The sequence below is a fragment of the Rhinopithecus roxellana genome, unplaced genomic scaffold (genome assembly GCF_007565055.1).
Source record: "Rhinopithecus roxellana isolate Shanxi Qingling unplaced genomic scaffold, ASM756505v1 contig4574, whole genome shotgun sequence".
NCBI classification, from domain to species: domain Eukaryota; kingdom Metazoa; phylum Chordata; class Mammalia; order Primates; family Cercopithecidae; genus Rhinopithecus; species Rhinopithecus roxellana.
This window is the reverse complement of record NW_022143383.1, coordinates 67,884-74,915: the sequence shown is the minus strand read 5'-3', so window position 1 is coordinate 74,915 and position 7,032 is coordinate 67,884.

The window sequence follows — 7,032 nt, the reverse complement described above, 5'->3', positions numbered from 1 at the left end:
TCTGCTTCCATTTGCTCTCCACCCCCATGGGATTTAACCGAGTGTGTGATGTGGGAAGTGAAGCAGTGCCCAGGCAGCCATGAGAGGGGGAGTCAAATCTGGGCCTCATGCTCTCAGCGGAGGGTGCACTTTAGTGATTCAGGCTTCTACTGGGAGAGAGGGGCTGAGGGCAGAGCAGCAGGTGCACAGATGTTATGGCTGGGGGCAAAGTCTTCCTCATCAGGTGGATCAAAGAAAATTATATGAGTGAAAATATTTCACCAAGTCCAATACAGATGGACACTTTGGTTTGCACTTCACTAGGGATGAAGAGGGAAAAAAAGACCCAGCTGAGCAAGAGATTTTTGGGAACAAGTAACTTTCCAGATGAAGCATTGGTTTTCTTCAGCAGGTCTCAGGTGTGCGAACATTTGGATCATCTGTTGAAGGGAGATATCCAATCTCCTAGACAAAAATGTTCCAAACTTTCACAAACTTAACACCCCCTGTAGTTTAAAAGGCAGGATGTTTGTGATGTGGGTCCTGACTCCACCATCTCTTGGTTAGGGTTCCTGGAAACAGACTCAGATGGAGATTCCTGGGCAAGAGGCTCACTGAGGCATGTGCTGGGGAGGCAGGGGCATGGGGCAGGGCAGAGGGAGAAGTCAGGCAGGGGTGCAGCTCAGCAGAGGCCACAGCCAGGCCCGTGGGGAGCTCTGCAATGGGGATGGCCTCAGAGTGGTAGCACACTGGGGCAGAAGAATCAGGCCTTTGTATTCCCATAGAAGCCATTTATTTGAAAGAGGAAGTTCCAGGAAGGGCATGAACTTGGACAAAGCAGCTTCCTCTGACTCAGATCAATGCCCACAGAGGGACTCAGCTGTGAACCATCAGTGGCCACACTCCCAGAAACTGAGAGAATGAAGTCTCACTGGTAAACAGGAAACTGTGGGAGGAAGCACCACTGAGAAAGCAAGAGATGTAATCTCTAGGAGACTCAGTTAATTTATCTGTACAATGGGAAGAATTATTACCATTACTGCACAGGAAACTTTAAGAAATAAATGAAAGAATATATTTGAAAAGTGACACTGAGCCCTGCATTAGGTTATGTCATCATTGGTTAGTAAGATATGCATACAGCAAGGGGATAAGATGGGTGACACCTGGCAGCACTTCACGTGCCCTGTGTGAAGCACAAATTGTTATTCAGCAAGGGCCTCTTAACCAACTCTTAGGTGCCTTGGGTGATGCTGAGTCCCGGGAATAAAAAGACACATTAAGACATGATCTCCTGCAAATGCAAAGAGGTGTATTACTGAGTTAGCTAAAGATATGGGAAACGAAAAGACAAGATTATTCTTGTTTGTAGAAGATTTCTTCATGTGTCTAGAAAGCTCAGAAGAATCAAGTTAAATGTTATGAAAATCAATATGGGTATTTGGCAACATGGCTGAATCCCTGGCAAAAATTCAAACATCAGTCGTTTTCCTAGAAGCGAGCAAAAACTAATTGGAATGTGTGAATAACAAAATCTCACCTCTAGAGGCAAGAAAATGGACAGCAGTATTTTTAAAGAGAAAGGTACTTTGTAAAATACTCTTGAAAATATTCACAACAATGTTATTCATTATAGCCTAAAAGTAGAGCAACTCAGATATCCACTGATAGACAAATGGATAAAGAAACTATTATATACCCATACAAGGAAATATTCTTTCATCTTATAAAGAAAGGAAATTATGACACATGCCACGATATGAATGAACTTTGAGGAAATTATGCAAAGTAACATAAATCAGACAAGAAAAGGACAAATACCATGTCATCCATTTATATGAGCTACCTACAGTGGCCTCATTCACAGAGACTTAGAATAGAATGGTGGTAACTAGGGCTTAAGGGATAGCGGAAATGGGTAGTTAATGTTTAATGGATACAAAGTTTCAGTTTGAGAGGATAAAAAATTCTTTCATTGGAGAATGGGGATGTTTGCACACCAATGTGATATACTTAATGATGTAAAACTCAATACTTAAATACAGCTAAAATGACAATTTTTATGTTATCTATATTTTATCATAAAATATTTTTAAAGATATGAGCAAGTTCTTTGTGAAAAATAAGAAAAATTTACTGAGAAGAGAGATAAAATATAACTAGAGCTCTTTTTGTATGGGAAGAACAAATAAAGTGAACATAATAATTTGTTTCAAATGAATCTATAGTTAATTGTGTTCCATTCAAAATATGTGATAATCATTTTGAGGATACTAAAAAACACGTGGAAAAATAAACCAAAATAACTAAAAATATTTGGAAAATTACTCCTGATGCCTAATATTAAAATATATTACAGAATTAAAAGGATGTGATGATGATGCAGAATAAACACTGCACACAAATCTGTTAGTTATTCCCTGTTGTGGCTGTCAGTTCACAGCCTATTTCGAGAAGCACCACGTGCTGAGTGCTCACATGGTGCTGGGTGCTGGCGAGGCTGCAGACAGCAACAACCCCAGGGATGGGCAGCCGTCATGCCAGGCACCACCAAGGAAGAGCCCATCCCAGCCTAGGAGGATGGAGGTCCGAGGGAGGGGGGCTTCCTGTGAGTGATGACACCTATGCTGAGACTGTGGCCTAGGAGTGAGAATGAGGAAGAGGCTCAAAGCACACATTTCAGAATGAGGGCTTAGAAAGGAGGCTGGGAGGGCACAGTCTGGCAGGGATCTGCAGGATTCCCTTGTGGAGGGTCTCAGTGTGGGAAGTGCAGGCTGGAGGGGTCAATGCCTTGTGCCCAGCAGGGCATTTGAGCCACACTAGTGAGATCGAGAGCGGTTGCCCCTTAGAAGACACAGCACTCAGAGCTTTGGGGGAAATGCAACAGAGAAGGTCATGTGTTATTCTGTCACTTGTGACAACATAGATGAACCTGGAGGACATTATGTTAAGCCAGACAGAGAAAGACAAACATTACATCATCTCATTTATATGTGGGATCTAAAAATCGAAACTTATAGAAGCCGAGAGTAGACTGGTGATGACCAGGGGATGGAGCAGGGGGAACATTGCAGAGATGTTAGCCAACACATCTGTATTTCTTGATATAGAAGAACATTATACTATATTAGATAGAAAAAAAGATAAGGAATAATCTATGTGGCATTATCCTGATATATAAAGAGAGAGAGAGACTAGAAAACAATAGTTATTTCTGGATATGAGAGGGGGAAAAAATAACTGACAGCCTCAAAGGTAAGGTTGTGGAGCAAGTAGGAGCTATCAAACCTTGGTGGGAAGGTAAGATTGTACAATCACTTTAGAAATGTTTGTTATAAACTGAAGTATACACTAACCCTATTGATTTTTGTGTGAATGCAAGAACATTTGTTACACCTTTTCTGATTATAAAAAATTGAAATCAACAGTCTTAAAAGGAGCCAAGACTCAGGGTGCATCAGGACAGAGAAGTGGGAACTGTGGGAAAACAGGGGTATTGAGCACAGTAGCTGGGAAAGGGCATGGGGTCTGAGAACCACAAGAGACTTTTGGAATCTGAATTTGCCAACTGAGTGTGAGAACTATGTGACAGTTTCCATCCTGGGTGCCTGGCTGCTGGTGAGCTTTTCACATGAGATAGTGAGTTCATTTGTGGAGGTTTTGAAGTTGATTTAAGCTTCCCAAAGAGCTGGAAATACGGATGTGAAATTAGAAGAAGTTGCATCATATTTATATATAATACATATATATTATATATAATCATATAATATATATGAAATATAATATACATACATATAAAGATATCTTTAAAAGACAGGAAAGCAAAATACAAAACACTCTGAGTTGTGGCGAAGGAAGAATAAAATTTTAGTGGACAAACTAGAAAATGTAGAGGAAATGGACTGGGCACAGTGGCTCATACCTATCATCCCGGCACTTTAGCAGACTGAGGCAGGCAGATCATTTGAGGTCAGGAGTTCCAGACCAGCCTGGCCAACATGGTGAAACCCCACCTCTACTAAAAATACAAAAATTAGCCAGGCCATGGTAGTGCATGCATTTAATCCCAACTACGTGGGAGACTGAGTCAAGAGAATCATTTGAACCTGGGAGATGGAGGTTGTAGTGAGCTGAGATTGTGCCATTACAATCCAGCCTGGATGACAGAGTGAGACTGTGTCCCAAAAGAAAAAAAAAAGGAAAGAAAATGGAGAAGAAATGGATAAATTCCTGGAAACATATATCCTTCCAGGATCGAACCAAAAAGAAATTGAAATCCTGAGCAGACCAATAATGAGTAGTAAAATTGAATATGTAATTTTTTAAAAAATCCCAATGAAATAAAGCCCAGAAACAAACAGGTTCACTGGAGAATTCTATGAGCTGTACAACAAGGAAGTGGTAGTTATTTTACTGAAATCATGCCAAAAAATCAAAAAGAAGGGACTCATCCCTAATATCCTACAAAGCCAGTGTCACCCTGACACTAGAGCCAGGCAAGGACACAACAGAAATAGAAAATTACAGACCAATATCCCTGATGAACATAGATGCAAAATTCCTCAACTAAATGGTAGCACACTGGTCCAGCAGCACATCAAAAAGATAATGCACTACACTCAAGTGGATTTGATTCAAGGGATGCAAGATTGTTTTAACATCTGTAAGTCAATAAATATGATTCACCACATAAACAGACTTTAAAACTAAAATCATATGATCATATCAATAGATGTGTAAAAAGTATTTGACGGCCGGGCGCGGTGGCTCAAACCTGTAATCCCAGCACTTTGGGAGGCCGAGACGGGTGGATCACGAGGTCAGGAGATCAAGACCATCCTGGCTAACACGGTGAAACCCCGTCTCTGCTAAAAACTACAAAAAAAAACTAGTCTGGCAAAGTGGCAGTGCCTGTAGTCCCAGCTACCTGGGAGGCTGAGGCAGGAGAATGGCATGAACCCGGGAGGCGGAGCTTACAGTGAGCTGAGATCCGGCCACAGCACTCCAGCCTGGGTGACAGAGCGAGACTCCGTCTCAAAAAAAAAAAAAAAAAAAAAAAAAAAAAAAAAAAGTATTTGACAAAATACAGCATCTCTTCATGATAAAAATTCTTACCAAACTAGGCATACAAGGTACATAACTAAAATATAGCTAAAAATAATAAAGGCCATATATGACAAACCCACAGCCAACATCATACTGATTGGGTTCAATTTGAAAGCATTTTGCCTAAGAACTGGAATGGGACAAGGATGCCCACTGTCCACTCATTTAACACAGTACCAGAAGTCCTAGCAAAAGCAATCAGGTAGAAGAAATGAAGAGCATCCAAATTGTAAAAGAGAAAGTCTAATTTCTTTCTTTTTTTTTTATTTTTATTTTATTTATTTATTTATTTTTTTATTATACTTTAAGTTCTAGGGTACATGTGCATAACGTGCAGGTTTGTTACATATGTATACTTATGCCATGTTGGTGTGCTGCACCCACCTACTCGTCAGCACCCATCAATTCATCATTTATATCATGTATAACTCCCCAATGCAATCCCTCCCTCCTCTCCCCTCCCCATGATAGGCCCCAGTGTGTGATGATCCCCTTCCCGAGTCCAAGTGATCTCATCGTTCAGTTCCCACCTATGAGTGAGAACATGCGGTGTTTGGTTTTCTCTTCTTGTGATAGTTTGCTAAGAATGATGGTTTGCAGCTGCATCCATGTCCCTACAAAGGACGCAAACTCATCCTTTTTTATGGCTGCATAGCATTCCATGGTGTATATGTGCCACATTTTCTTAATCCAGTCTGTCACAGATGGACATTTGGGTTGATTCCAAGTCTTTGCTATTGTGAATAGTGCCGCAATAAACATACGTGTACATGTGTCTTTGTAGTAGAATAATTTATAATCCTTTGGGTATATACCCAGTAGTGGGATGGCTGGGTCATATGGTGCATCTAGTTCTAGATCCTTGAGGAATTGCCATACTGTTTTCCATAATGGTTGAACTAGTTTACAATCCCACCAACAGTGTAAAAGCATTCCTATTTCTCCACATCCTCTCCAACACCTGTTGTTTCCTGACTTCTTAATGACTGCCATTCTAACTGATGTGAGATGGTATCTCATTGTGGTTTTGATTTGCATTTCTCTGATGGCGAGTGATGAGCATTTTTTCGTGTGTCTGTTGGCTGTATGAATGTCTTCTTTTGAGAAATGTCTGTTCATATCCTTTGCCCACTTTTTGATGGGGTTGTTTGCTTTTTTCTTGTATATTTGTTTGAATTCTTTGTAGATTCTGGATATTAGCCCTTTGTCAGATGAGTAGGTTGCAAAAATTTTCTCCCATTCTGTAGGTTGCCTGTTCACTCTGATGGTAGTTTCTTTTGCTGTGCAAAAGCTCTTTAGTTTAATTAGATCCCATTTGTCAATTTTGGCTTTTGCTGCTGTTGCTTTTGGTGTTTTAGACATGAAGTCCTTGCCCATGCCTATGTCCTGAAGTGTACTACCTAGATTTTCTTCTAGGGTTTTTGTGGTATTAGGTCTAACATTTAAGTCTCTAATCCATCTTGAATTAGTCTTCGTATAAGGGGTAAGGAAAGGATCCAGTTTCAGCTTTCTACTTATGGCTAGCCAATTTTCCCAGCACCATTTATTAAATAGGGAATCCTTTCCCCATTTCTTGTTTCTCTAAGGTTTGTCAAAGATCAGATGGCTGTAGATGTGTGGTATTATTTCTGAGGACTCTGTTCTATTCCATTGGTCTATACCTCTGTTTTGGTACCAGTACCATGCTGTTTTGGTTACTGTAGCCTTGTAGTATAGTTTGAAGTCAGGTAGCGTGATGCCTCCATCTTTGTCCTTTTGACTTAGGATTGTCTTGGCAATGCAGGTTCTTTTTTGGTTCCATATGAATTTTAAAGCAGTTTTTTTCCAATTCTGTGAAGAAACTCATTGGTAGCTTGGTGGGGATGACATTGAATCTATAAATAACCTTGGGCAGTATGGCCATTTTCACAATATTGATTCTTCCTATCCATGAGCATGGTATGTTCT